At 37.1% G+C, this 15,428-nt stretch overlaps 1 protein-coding gene across 16 annotated transcripts in view; it reads right to left on the bottom strand.

Moving 5' to 3' along the window:
- The window catches only part of TRIP12 (thyroid hormone receptor interactor 12), a 144,197-nt gene that overhangs the window by 68,946 nt on the left and 59,823 nt on the right, over positions 1 to 15,428 (bottom strand). The window lies entirely within an intron of this gene.

The following is a 15,428-nucleotide window of genomic DNA, read 5'->3' as shown; positions in this document are numbered from 1 at the left end:
CCCGTCATGATAAACTTGGCAAACCCCACCTGGGTTCAACCTTGACTCCAACTATCCCACACTGTGAAGGACAGTCGTCCTCTTCTCATACATGCCCTTTAACCATTCCTATCATCTCTACTCCTCCACTAATAAAGCCAAGACTTTTTTTTAAATTTACTATATATTTCAGGATCTTACTAAATTTAACAAATGTTCCATTTTTCGTTTTCATTCATTAGCATATTAACATTGTCTTTAAGCTGTCTCTTTTATCTAGTTTATATAAAATTCATCAAGTAGGACCATGAAAGAACAAAATGCTTTCTTTTCTTCACACCACCCCATCAACAAGGAAAACATACTTGAGGTGAAGGTTAGGAGAACGTCCAATGTACAGATAACTGAATAATTAAGGGAAAAAGCCATAAAAGCACACCTTACATGTTATTCTGGAAGCTAAAACCAGTTTCTTCATAGGGTTAACACTCTAAAAAGGTACAGCAATTAAGTCTATTACTATTTCATAAACAATGCAGAGGCCATCAACCATCATTCACCCTACCACTCGCCCAAACAATGTTACTGTACATGATAATATACTGGGTGGTGTGTTCTAGCTACACAAAGACTTCCAACAGAGAAAGGTGTCCAAGTGAAAAAGCTTATTTCCAGAACTACAGCGTCACCTTAAAAAGTGAGCATTTCCTTTTTCAGACACTAATTACACAGTAGTAACAATTCTCCGGGTCAATTGTTACCCCACACCCAGGAACTTTGTTTTTAAAGATTTTATTTCTTTGAGAGAGGACAAATGGGAGGGATGGGTTGCAGCAATGGGAAAGGGAGAAGCAGACAGACACCCTATACGATGCACAGGGAGCCCAAAGCAGGGCTTGATCTGAGGACCCTGAGATCACGACCTAAGCCAAAGGCAGACATTTAACCTACTGAGCCACCCAGGTGCTCTGTTGTCCAGAGAACTTTTAACTTTTGACCATTTTACTGCTTCAAAGCAAAATAAAAGAAATTCCTTACTCTTGATTTTGTTAAAAACACCAGTAAAGGGCATGGGTAAGCGGTGGTAAAAAAAGATTCTAGACATCTTCATGATCCTTTAGACAATAAATTTTAAACTTAAGTTCATTCAACTTGGGATGATCTCTATATCCTATATACATAATGAAAGCTGCTAAGTGAAAAACACACCGTTAAGGACTCTTTAAATACCAAACAGAAGCTTACAGTTTATAGCTTCTTTATAAGACAAAAATCTGCAGACAGGCATTACCATTCAGAAATCTGAACCACACCTTCCAGCCTTCCCCCCACCCCCGCAAAGTAAATTTTGGGAAAGGTTTATCTAGACTCCTCAAAAGGCATAAAAGGAACAAAAATGAAACTTTAAGGGGGAGAGATATCAGCCTAAGGGTTTCTTAAATTTCAATTTTGCTTTTAGATTGATTTACTACGCAGTTTATCACCAGAATTACTTAATGTGATCCCAAATCAATGCCCAATACTCCACGTGATTTTATCTTTGTCTGGACACATATACATCCTGTCACCTGAAAGATAAACATGGCATGTAGACAGATTGATTATAGGACTAGCTTAATATGTTCAACCAATTGGCATCACTATTTTTTAGTATCTGAAGAATTCTGAAGTTATTTTAAATTATGTTCCAGAAAACATTAAATTATACTTACCTATTTGAATTGTTCAACAAAGTTAGAATAGCTTTAAAAACAATTCATAGAAAAAACTGAGTGCATGTTATATTAAAACACTTGACAATGTTCTCACCTATAAAGCACTTTAAAAACCCCTGTATTGTTGTCATGAATATTAGTTTATGTGACACTCAGCTAAATGTCTTCACATATACCATGACACGGTATTGGACACTAGCAAAAATGTTTATACCTATTCAGTGACATTCAAAATAGAATAACTAAACATACTGTGGGCTCCTGCCATACTACTTATTAGGGGACAGTATACATTTTGACCAAACTTCTATCCTTTCACTACTCATATACTTTTTTATACTTCAGTATTTAACTTTCTTTACAACAATTTCATTCAAGGGGCGCCTGGGTGGCTCAGCTGGTTAAGCGAGTGCCTTTGGCTCGGATCATGATCCTTGAGTCCTGGGATCGAGTCCCATATCGGGCTCCCAGCTCCATGGGGAGTCTGCTTCTCCCTCTGACCTTCCCTTTCATGCTCTAATAAATAAATAAAATCTTTAAAAAATAAATAAATAAAACAATTTCATTCAAAGGTCATTTCCTTATGATAAAATATACTCACTTTAAATATATGAGGCTCAATATGGACTTGAACAAATATACTGACCCGTATAACCAACATCACCACAATCAAGTCAGGACCACAGCCATCACTTCGTGCCCCTCACAGTTGATCCCCTCACCCACACTTCCTGCCTCTGGAAATCACTCATCTGTCTGTCGGTCTTGCCTCTTCTAGAATTTCATATGAATGGGAGTCATACAGTGTTCTGGAGATTTCATGTTGCTGCAGAGATTCACAGTCCATTCCTTTCTAGCGTGGAGAAGTATTCCTTTGAATGGATGTGCCACAGTCTCTGTCTACTGTTGGTGTTAAAACTTAAGAGAAATATACTAAATAAATTACGGAAAAGTAGAGGGCACCTGGGTGGCACAGTCAAGTAGGAGTCCAGCTCGTTGTTTCAGCTCAGGCAGTGATCTCAGGGTCTGGAGATCGAGCCCCACATTGGGCTCTGCACTCAATGCTAGAGACTCTCCCTCTCTCCCTCCACCCCACCCCACTGTACTCTCTCTCTGGAATAATTAAGTAAATCTTAAAAAATAAACAAAAAGCAGGACCGAGGAGAACCAAAACAACAAAGTAGATTAAAAATATTTTTAACTGTCATTATAATCACGCTGCAATGTAAAATGACTAGCAGAGTATCTATCTGACACGACTCCAATTAGCTTGATAAACAAGGAGACATAAGCCCAAATATTTTGTTTCCTGAAAGGCAATCCCATGATAAAGGAGCTTCTACATGTCATGTTCTATAGTGGAAAACAGGTTTGCCTATTTGTAACACTACCTGAAGCAAGAATGGAAGATAAAACTAGCTCCCCTATCTGCTCCAAAAACTGGAACAGGGAAATACCAAACATGGTAATTACTAACTTATCAGTATTTCTAAGTCAAGTCAAACGTTGGAAGAACTCAATACATTCTTCCAAAGTCTAAAACATTTTTAGGAGATTACAAATGTCAAACTTTCTGGGAGCAAGCTCTGCCTAGAGAATGGGGTGAGGTTAACCTTCTTTTGGCCGTTCAGCTGCCGATGCCAAAACATACTGTATTCACGATTTTAGACTGGTTCTAGTTTTCAAAAGCATTTCCAGATAAAAAGTTATGATAATTCTTATTTTTCAGACATAAAACTATTAACTGACTTGCTTAAAGGTACATACCCCAGACAAACCACACAATTCTTCAGTTTATTTTAAAGCAGAACAGGGGCTACTACATTATCAATATACTTATGGCCAAAGTTTAAACTAGGCCTTACAAGTTTAATTAGAAAATGTTAAAACTTCATGTAAAAACACTGTAGTTTTGTAGAATCAGAATGTATCTCCTCCCATTCTACTGGTCAAGTAAGGGTTATTTCAATGAAAGAGGAAACAATGTAAGTAGAAACCAACAACCTCACTGAAAATGAATTAAAATTCATGTGCACGAGAACGCAGGCACATATGCGCGTCCACGCACACACAGAGGCATTAATGTAGCAAAAACTGCATTTATCATTTGTTTTTATGAGGCCACTCTGAGAAGCATCCAGAATAGCACTGGTCAGATTAATATACTAATGTCCAATGTGTAATCAAGTCAGGTATAAATGTAGACATACTTTCACCAAAGCTCTTGACATTATTTTGGTATGAAAGAATATATGCTCTTGGGGCTCCTGCGTGGCTCAGTGGGTTAAAGCCTCTGCCTTCGGCTCAGGTCATGATCCCAGGGTCCTGGGATTGAGCCCAGCATTGGGCTCTCTGCTTGGCGGCGAGCCTGATTCCCCTTCTCTCTCTGTCTGCCTCTCTGCCTACTTGTGATTTCTCTGTCAAATAAATAAATAAAAATCTTTAAAAAAAAAAAAAAAAAGAATATATGCTCTTGTTCCTATAAATATATTCTGATCATCTTTATTCCTGTGGATAAAAATGAAACTGGAAGTTAGTGCTATTCTCTTAAAAGTCTGAATTGCTTTGCTCCTCTATGGCGTATCTATGTCTTACCTTTTTTTCTTTTTCTTGAAACAAGTGTTCCTAACCCACAACTAACTTGCTCCAAGTTCAGGGATTCATCTTTTATGAAAACACTAGTTCTTTTACAAAGTTAGGACATACAAATGTGAAATAACTAAATCCGTTATGTATCCACTTGTAAGCTCGAATTTTTTTTTAACATTTAGTTTCAGCTTTTTTTCTATTCAGCATTAACAGAATTCATTGTTTTTGCACCACACCCAGCGCTCCATGCAATACGTGCCCTCCTTGATACCCTCCCCCCTTCAAAACTCTCAGGTTGTTTTTCAGAGTCCATAGTCTCTCATGGTTCACCTCCCCTTCCAATTTCCCTCAACTCCCTCCTCTCCATTTCCCCATGTCCTCCATGTTATTTGTTATGCTCCACAAAAAAGTGCAACCATATGATAATTGACTCTCTCTGCTGGATTTATTCACTCAGCATAATCTCTAAGCTCGGATTTCTAAAATACAACATCTGAAAAGAATGAACAACTGAGAGTCTTAGAAACTATTTTCTTAACTAATACAAAGATAGGTATGATTGTGGTGCTACTTATAGTGATTTTTCTTCCCTACTTCAAATTTTTAAATGTGTTACTCTTTGCATTACATTACTGTGAAATGACTCTCATTTTGTAATTTGCAGCAAGAATGAGCATTAGTAACATGATCTGCCTACCTCAGCAAAAGAGTAACCAGAGGTAGGACAATAGCAATTCTAGAAAGATACAGTTTTCACTATTAATTCCACTAAGTTACTTTAAAAGTAAGAATAAATTAATAATGCATATTCACAGCCAGGCTTTTATTCTATTTTTAATTCTTTCACGAATTAAATGAGGATGCTAATCTTTGATATGATATATCCACATAGTCCCAAATAAAAATACAGCCCTCCATGATAAAATAATTTAACTATGCTATATATAATTAAACATTCTAGTTTCTTAAAGAGTCCTTATGTTATATAGTGAAAATAAATCTAAATGTCAATTTATTGGTGAGGTTGTTTGAAAGTCAAGTGAGATGGGGAAGAGATTGACCTAACACTTTTATTCAGTGAATAATGACTGAATTCAACTATATGAATGTTTTTGTTTTCCAACTTACATATTCATTTCAAAGCTCCTTTTCAAAGCGACCTTTAAAAATGATCAAGTAGGGGCTCCTGGGTGGCTCAGTCAGTTAAGCATCTGCCTTCAGCTCAGGTCATGATCCCAGGGCCCGGGGATCAAGACCCATGTAAACAGGGGGCCCGCTTCTCCCTCTCCTCCCCTTTTATGCTCTCTTGTGCTCTCTCTCTAATAATAAAATCTTTTAAAATAAATTAACAAATAAATATCATCAAGTAGACATCTACTGTATTACTGTATAATACCCAGAAACCCTGTTCTAAACACCCTTTCTGGTTTTTTTTTTTTAATTCTTTTGAGAACTCTCTCCTACTCCTTTCTTTGTGTGATACTGATGAAGTACCATTCACAGTATATTCCCATTATAGGAGTGGGACTCAAACAGGCCAGACTCTTTCCATCATAGTCAGTTACAACCCTGCCTCCAAAAGAGTGATTTGCTCAAGGATAGGCATATGCTCCAAAGATATCAGGAACTTCCTTAAAATTTAATACATAAATGATTGGATAGCATCTTTGGGGAGGAGAGAGGAAGGTGTTGAGAGTCATAACATAGGTCTGGGACTGTCAGTGTCACCTTTTTGAGCTCCTGGACCAACTCAAACCTGAAGCTAGCCAATCCATTGGCTTTACCAGTCCTATGAACTGACCGGTATTTATGTGTGTATATGACACTTATCAGATAATACGTTATCATATAATATATATCTTATATAATATACAATTATATTAAAGCTTCTGTTTCTAAGGTAGGCGTTGACAACTGCAGCTTGTGGGCCAAATTCCAACTGGCAACTTGTTTTTGTACATCCCACTAGCTAAGAATGGTTTTTACATTTTAGGAAGTTGTTAAAAAAAGAAGAAAGAAAATGTAATAAAAACTGTATGTAGTAGAAAAACTTAAAATACTACATGGACCTTTAAAAAAAAATTGTTAATTATTGAGCTGGACTTTGAAAAGAAAAAGGAAGAACAGTATATATGGACTCACCAAGTTTCAAAAACCAGTTAAAAATTAAAAAATAAAACAACAACAACAAAAAACTTGTCCAAAACAAAATACAAACAAAATTCCTTGTGTTTTAGGAAGAAAATAAGACCTAAGCTAAACAATATCTCATTTTCAATTACTAATTTTTCTAGAACTAGTTATCTTCATTTTTTGTGACAATTTTTGCTCAACTCCCGCAGATAACAAATACTTCTCCTTTTTAAAATGATACAGTAGACAAACCAATGACTAAGGTACACCAACCAGTTACTTTAAATAACGGTATTCAAAACTGCTACAATTCATTTACATTTAAAGGTATCAGAGGATGATTAGGACTGGTTTTTGGGGGGAGTGGGGGGGAGGACTGAGTTGAAATGCAAATTCCCAATTTGTTTACAAATTTTAAAAAGCTATCAAATGGGACACCCTGGTAGCTCAGTCGGTCAGTAAGCATCTGCCTTTAGCTCAGGTAATGATTCAGTCGGTCAGTAAGCATCTGCCTTTAGCTCAGGTAATGATTCCAGAGTCCAGGGATCTGATTCCATGCTCCACGGGGAGTCTGCTCATCCCTCTCCCTCTGACCACCCCCGACCCCCGCGCTTCTGCTCTGTCCTGGTCACACTCTCTCAGTAAGTAAAATCTTTAAAATAAATAAACAGAAATAAAAGATAAAAAGCTATCAATTATCCATTTATTTACATCCTGAGTCTGTTTCAAAAGGTATTCAGCATGACTTGTTTATTCTTCATAAAAGGGAATAAATGCACCAAATAACTGAGTACTATCACACATGAAGAGTTCAATTTAGAATCATGCAATGGGGACACTTTGCCACAAGACAAAGTAGACTCAATAAAAAGAATTAATTAACAGTGGGAATATTTTCAGTAACTTAATCTTGATTCCTTCAGCCAAAACAGAATCATGAGAACCTGGTATAACTTGGGGCTGCTGTGTACCTATTTTCAGTATATACCTCCTTATTAATGCTTACTCTGCCAAAATAAATTCACAAAATGGAAAGTAACCTAGCATATAAAGAGGGATCACAGATGTTTATTTTAAAATCATTCAGTAACAAAAAAATGTGTAGGTGACAGTAAGGTAAATTCCAAATGGGATTTTTTAAGCCAAGTTTTTATTTTCTAGCCAATGCAGAGCAATTTCATGCACTGATCTGGCAATATATATTAAACACATTAGAAATGTACAAAGATATTCATCTAAGCATTACTTTCAATAATGAGATACTGGAAAAGAGCTAAATGTCCAATCATAGGGAATGGTTAAGCAAACAGCAGTATGGTAATAAAAACTGCAGGAATACAGTTTTGGCTAATAAGTATATGAACAGACCGACATTTTACATTACTAGTAGGAATGTAAATTCATATACTTCTGCAGGCAATTTCAAAATATACATCAATATTTTAAAAGAACATAACCAGAAACCTAACAAGGAGATAATGATGTAAATTACAAAGCTCTAGTCAATTAAAAAAATTCAGAACAAAGTAAATGCCCACTTATTAAGAATGAGATAAATTAGGATACGTCCATTCACAGCCATTCAAATGATAGAACTCACAGTTCTTTTGAAAGGAAAAAGGTCTAGTGTTAAGCAAATAAAGCACTTTGGTTTCTACCTAAACAGACCTAAAACAGGGATATTACCTCATCCTGTTGTCATGAGGATAAAATTTAGTGTATGTTACATGTCTAGCACAGAGTGTGGCTTACAACGGGCCCTCTACTGTTATGGAGAGCAAGCGCCAACTTTTGAAGAAATATGTGCATATACATGACAAAGTGTGTGCCTTCTAGTTAAAGACAGATAATTGGACACACATATTCATTTCTGTCCTCTCCAGAAACTCCACTAAACCAGCATTAAAAGAATCTGAGGCATAAATCCACAAAGATGAGAAGAATGGAAGAGATTACTATCACAACACAATTTTACAAGATGGGAAGCAGAAATCCCAGCGCTACAAATTCCAGAAAACTAAGATAAATTACTAATGAGAATGACACTCAGAATCCTTCAAAGTTCAGGAATTGATGGTACCAGGTACCTCTGGGATGACTCTGAAATAAAACTGAGGACTGGTTGATAGGCTGTTTATGACGCAGTCAGATCCCCAGCTCCCCTCCCCCACTTGCACAGCTGGGTATCTGTCTCACTGCTGACCCAGCAAAACACAAGACTTCTGTTCTGAACAAAGTATAAAATAAAGAAATTCTCAATTAAAGCACACAGCTATATCTAGGTGTGCCATAGCAAAATGAGAGAAGAGGAGGAGGGATCAAGTATGAACAGACAGATAAAATGACAGAGGGCCTCTTTCCTAGGCCTTTTTTCCTGCTCAACCCCCAGACTTTGGTCAGTTTGGCTTTTACCTCTGGCAGGAGTGTGAATAGATCTTCTCTGTGGAATTGCACCAAAGAAAAAGATCTAAAAATAATGACAGGTTTTGTAATGACTAGCCCAAAGAGATCACTAGAGAATGGATTTCAGTGAAATCTCCTCTATGTGCTCAGAGCTTACAAATTAAGTGTTGGTGGACCAAAAATCTGAGTATGAGAAAACCACCAGGAAATACCAAAACCTGAGGAAAATTCCCAATATGAAAATCGAAACCAATCAACCTCCCGCCCCCCAGCAAAAACCTCATGAGAACTGTGTAAGAAAACTCACCATTAAGGTCGTCAAAAAAAGAAATGTATACAAAATATAAACGAAGTAAGAACGAAACCACCTCTTGAAATTAAAAACAAGAGAGCCAACAGAAAAAAAGAAGAAAAAATCAATAGAAAGGTTGAAAGAAGTTGAACCAATCTACCAGAAAGTAGAAGAAAAAAGCAAAGCCAGAATGAAAACATCAGAACTTTCCAAGAGGACAATCATCCAAAGTAATGAAAGAGAAAAGAAACAAGCATACAGTGAACAACTGTCCTGGTCGGCTTGCTTCTAACCACGGTTTTAAGGCTGAGTCCTGAGTCTGGGTGAATGCCTCAGACCCAAGGGAAACCAGGACTGTTGGTTACCCCAACAAGAAATGAGACCAAACTCACAGCTGTGGCAATACCATGACATGTCTAAATAATGGAGGTAAAGATCTACAAGCGTCTAGAAGAACGGGTTATACATACAACAGATCAGGAATCAGAATGTCTCTAGTTAATGAAAGCTTAAAAATAAGATGACTCTTCAAAATTTTTAAGAACCCAGCACTCTATATCCAATCAAACAAGTACCAAGGTTGTGTATTTTCAGACAGTCAAAATCTGAAAATAATGAAAAGGCTTTTAAAAATCTCATAAGCGGTTTTTCTTAGAAAGCAAGTGGAAGAAGATATATTCCATCAAAACAAAACAGTGAACTGGGAAAGACAATGCGGATCTGGAAACAGAAAGCTAAACAAAAGACTGAAGAAAATGCCCAGGCTCTATAAATAAAAGCTGTGAAGCAGGCATAAATGAGCGGCCATCCAGAGGCCTTATTTCTTCAGGACTATTTAACAAAAGCCAAGTAGACAGCTTGAGAAAGAATTTAGACAGTAATAGAGTTTGGAGTAATGGATTCACAGAGAAAAACAACAAAATAATTATTTAAATCAAGAAAAACAAAAACATGTGAGCAAAGAATCCTTCCGACATGACTCTGTAAATGGCATTTATGTGTCCATACACACATTGGGTGGGCACTGATCATGCCTGGGCAAAGGGGAAGTGTATACAGTACATGCTTGGTGGGTACAGAGGTGCGGTGACTCCTTCATAAAAGGCAGGTGATAGTCAATAAACATACAAGCACACGCTCTATATACATGGAAATAAATACCAAAATAACCAGACCTGGGGAACAGCAACATGGTGGAAAAGACTGCTGTTTTTTAAAACTTATATGTAACTTTAGTAAAATGTAATTTGGCTAAATTAATTCTTATTCTGAACTGGTATACAAAAATACATACCATGATAATTTAAAATTGGCAATGGAAAATAAAAGCTTTCTTTGGGATGCTTGAATAGTTCAGTTGGTTGAGACTCGGATTTGATTTTAGCTCAGATCCATGACATCAAGCCCCACATTGGGCTCCATGCTCAGTGGGGTCTGCTTCTTTCTCTCTCTCCCCACCCCCTGCACGTGCAGTAACTAAATCTTTAAAAAATAAAAATGTGAAAACTTAAAAAAACAACAACAACAAAGCCTTCTTAACTCTTTGGCTGATGATACTTGTTTCCATTCACTGTTCTTTTTTTAATTTGGCAACTCACTTTTCTAACTTAATTTTTAAAGCCTCAAAATTATTAGGAATCAGTAATTTTTCAAACCACTTACATATTAAATTAGAGCTTTAAGCTGCTAATTATTTTCACAGCTGTCTTACAATGCAGAGAACTCTCAACACTCAATCCTTTTCCCTTTAAGCTCCTCAGCCAACACCTCATGAGGTGAAAGGTAATTTAATTATTTAGATGACCCTTTAAGACTCTACACGAAATCAAGACTTTAACTCTTAAAATTCTCTCCTGCTCAACACATCGTTATTTCTTCCCACCATGCTAGGGATGCAAAGATACAGGTCTCTGTCTTAGATTAATGATAGAGGCCTAATCTCAGCCAAAATACCTTCCCAGAATTCTGCATCTGCCTGATTCTTGTCTAGTTCTAATAATGGCCACAGGCTGCATTCAAGTCACCAGAAGAGCATGAAACTCAAGCTGGAAACAAGCTGGTAAGTACTGCTGACTAGGTTATTAATAATGTGTGCATGATGTCCACTTAAATAATGAGAAGAGACCAGATCTATAAATAGACACATCAAACTAGAAATACAGAGTTCCATAAAGGCCCCAATTTTGATCACAAACTTTCTTGTATTTCTATGTCATCCATCACCTTCTACTATTCAGATACTACATACTCTGAAAGTCATACTACTTCAAGATTAGCTTTCTTTTAAGTCAGATTAGCAAATTAGACCTTGAAGCCATATGAATTATAAGAACATTTTAAAATATATTAAAATATAAAAATATTTTCAAAACTCACTTGTATCATTATACTGCTGGACTGCTTTTACATTTACGCTATACAAATTTCTGAAAATGTCTGTTTACTTATGCTAAACACAAAGCAAGAATAATTTCTTAAATGTGTATTAAAAATTGTCACATAAAATTTTTTTTAAAAAGATTATTAAAAAAATAAAGTAAGAATTGTCACATAACACTATCCCCTCTAGAGTATTCTCAAAACTTCTATCAACTGATAGAGTGTAACCTCGGTCATAGAGCTATTTTGATCAGTTGCAGCTGGCAAGCCATAAGGCTTTAGGAAATACATCTCAAAAGTTGCGGTTTCGCTAGTTCTCCTGCCAGCTCTAATTCTTGACCAGGAACTCCTTCATCAGTCTGTTAACAGTTGCCAAAACAGCACACTGGGAAAGGTCTTCTTGTTTAAGTATCATGACTAAATGTATTCTATCATTTCCCAGAGGTTCCTTGGACTACTGCTGTCTCCCAAGATGATCACGCCAATCTGTAAAATACTATTAAGCAGAAGTTACCATAAGATTTCTCACAGCCGGGGCGCCTGGGTGGCTCAGTGTGTTAAGCCACTGCCTTCGGCTCAGGTCATGATCTCAGGGTCCTGGGGGTCCCACATCAGGCTCTCTGCTCAGCAGGGAGCCTGCATCCCTTCCTCTCTCTCTCTGCCTGCCTCTTTGCCTACTTGTGATCTCTCTGTAAAATAAATAAATAAAATCTTTAAAAAAAAAAAAAAAGATTTCTCACAGCCTTCAATGTGTTAATGTAATCCTAAATCTCCTCCAGTAGTTATCTGACTATGGGAAATGAGTTTTCATGAAGTATCATGTAAGTACCATTACTCTACAATTTGGAAACAATTTTTATCTCCCATGAAGCTTTACTGAGCAACCGTTCATCAGTGATTCTTTACCTGAGAAAACATATCATATTCTAATTAATAGGTTCACTGATTCTTAGAAGTTGAAGAAAACAGACTATCAATCAATTTGGAATGCTTTTTATCTCACGAAGTGGCCAAATCCATTTTTTGGATAACATACAGATTCTGGTTCCACGAGATACACTAATCATAAATATGCCCGTCAACCTCTACCCACTGAATCTAATCATGCCCCATGTCTTGCTGGAGGGCGGGCATTTCTTCATGCGTAAACAGCCCTTCAAATATATGACAATAGCTCTCGAGTCACTATTATATGTCAGTACATTAATTATACAGTTATTTTCACATACTTTCTTTTATTTATGCTTCCCAAAGATGAATTATTATTACTATTTTACAAGTAAGATCCAGGATTACGCTGCATGGTTTGCCCAACTTCTCAACACTATAAAGTCATAACAACTTCTGGGGCGCCTGGGTGGTTCAGCCAGTTGGGCATCTGCCATCAACTCGGGTCAAAGTCCTGGGATCAAGCCCCACCCCACATCGAGCCCTGCACTGAGCTCTCTGCTCAGAGTGGAGCCAGCTTCTCCCTCTACCTCTGCCTGCTACTCCGCCTACTTGTGATCCCTCTGTCAAATGAATAAATAAAATCTTAAAAAGAAAATAAAGTAGTTAACAACTTCAAATCAAGATCTTTCAAATCTAAAAATAGTTGTACCTTAAACTTGATCAGAGGATTTATCAATCCTTCATTCTCAAAAGGTTGCTGAACATGGTTTCTGTCTTAGCATACTCAATTTCTGCTGCTCTAAATTCTACAATGCACCTCATGTACTAACTACTATACTAAGTGTCCTCATATAATCATTTATTCTCAAATAAGCTATTATACCCATTTAGAAAGAAAAGGTTACAAACTTTCCCATAGTCGCCACTTGATACAATGGGAGAACTAGGATTCCAACTGAGGATTTTCACTTCTAGAGTAAGTTTTCTATTCCCAACATGCCATTACTTGAAACTCAAAAAAGATTCCCATAAAAATACCTTATTTTGCCCCTCCAGTCTTAAGTACAATTACCAAGTACCTTCAGCTCTTTTGTGGTATTGCTTCCTATATTAACTCCCTTTTCCCCCAGAGAAATACATTAAGTTAAGCATGCCTAAAATCCACCCCACCCTGTCTGACCTCAAGAAGCCTTCCTAGATTTAGCTCACCTGATCTACTCAATCCTATGCATCCCAGTTTCACGACTGACTTCTGGAACAAGAAGGTCTGGGTTTGACTCTTGGCTCTATAGTGCTCACTTTGGCAGCACATATACTAAAACTGGAAGGACTCCTGGCTCGATGGCTTCTTGGTTCTGTGACCTTAAGGAGGCAAACTGACCACTAACATGGAGTTTCTTTACTTGTAAGATGGAAATAATAGTACCTGCCACAAAGGGCTGATGAGGAGTAAATGACATGATCCATGTAAAGGATTTAAAAGTTATCAGGCACTTGGCAAGAATGTTACTTATAAATATTCGTTACTATGTGTTTTGAAGGGTTTTCACTTATTTGAAAATAAGCAAATACGTAGTGAATGGAATGGTATAAATCCTTGGGTTCATACAATATTCATCCCTAAACATGAATCAATACCAGTAAAGAAGGATCAAATTGAATTTCATCTCCTAATAACCCAAATATGGTGTGACAGTTCAACAGAGAAGGAGTGAAAAGTAAGCAGTGAAGAGAAGGAAGCAGTGGCTTCAAGTTACACATTGCCACCATCTTCCAACTCTGCTGTTTGTGAGGTATGTCACCTGGCAGGTTATCCCACCTCTCTGAAATAAATTTCCTTAATGACTAACAACTTAATAACACCAGTTTTTTAAAACATTAAATGGAATGCATATGTAAGATACCTGGTATTTCTCAAAAATAAATAATGTGAAATAAATGCTCATTCCCATCTCCTGTTCCAACACCTTGGACTATAATTAAGAGCTGAGAACTAGGGTAGAGGTAGTAAGAACGGAAAAGTAGTATTCGTGACCATACAACACAGATTTTGTGAATATGAGGAAGACGATACAAGTTGAGTTTTACTCCACTTGCCACCAAGTGCAATGCAGCATGAGCTTCACAGGCTGACTGGCTTTATTATGGCCTTGGGGTCACGTCAGAACTCCCGAGGAACTGCACTGGGGGGAGGTGGGAGTGCAGGTTTTTTCCTAAAAAATTATGTTAACAGACTCCAAAGAAAAGAAAACAAGTGTCTATGGAGAGTTGAGGACGTGACATTTAAGAACAACCAGCTCTTGCCCTGCCTTGGACCCTCCTGGAAATCAGAGCTTAAGGAGAGGAGCTCTGTCGACTCTGCAAGCACAGCACACAGGAAGGCAGAAAACAGAGGATGGAATCCCACCGAAGCACCTATAAACTCACCCTGGCCCGACACCTGTGGAGGCAACACAGCTACTATGTTGGGGATACACACACACACACAAATATGCTTGCATGCTTCTACTTCATTTTAAAACAGAAAGGTGTAAAAGCAGAAATAAATGAGCCCCAATAGTCAAGAAAACCTTGGCAGGTCCTACGGATGGCTGATGGTCCCTTTTTAGCTTGGCTTTTAATTTCCTTATGACTTCAAGGCACCAATCTTAATTCAGTATCTATACCTTCAAATTCAAAAGATTTTAACACAGATATAAGATATATCTAAAATATCCAACTGAACAAAATTCTACAATGTAACAGATGTTACCTTCATGATAAACCTATGGTATAGGTTAAACACAAGATTTACACAGGGTCTACTAGTATTCTTGTCAAAGTTGAGCAAATATTGAATCAAGTGGAAGTATAGATAATAGGGTTAAAGGAAACAGCTAACAACTGTCTCTGATCCAAGAGTAGGTTAGGCTAATTCACTATCAGTTAAACTTTTGACAAGAATACTACCACACTATATAAATTTTTTAATAACCAAGAAAAGATTCTGCCCCTATCAAAATCAAAATCTAAAAATGTTCTATGGGGGCAAAAAAAAAAAAGGTAAA

This window comes from Mustela lutreola, chromosome 3 (assembly GCF_030435805.1).
Source record: "Mustela lutreola isolate mMusLut2 chromosome 3, mMusLut2.pri, whole genome shotgun sequence".
Lineage (NCBI taxonomy): Eukaryota > Metazoa > Chordata > Mammalia > Carnivora > Mustelidae > Mustela > Mustela lutreola.
This window is presented reverse-complemented; position numbering and strand designations above follow the sequence as displayed.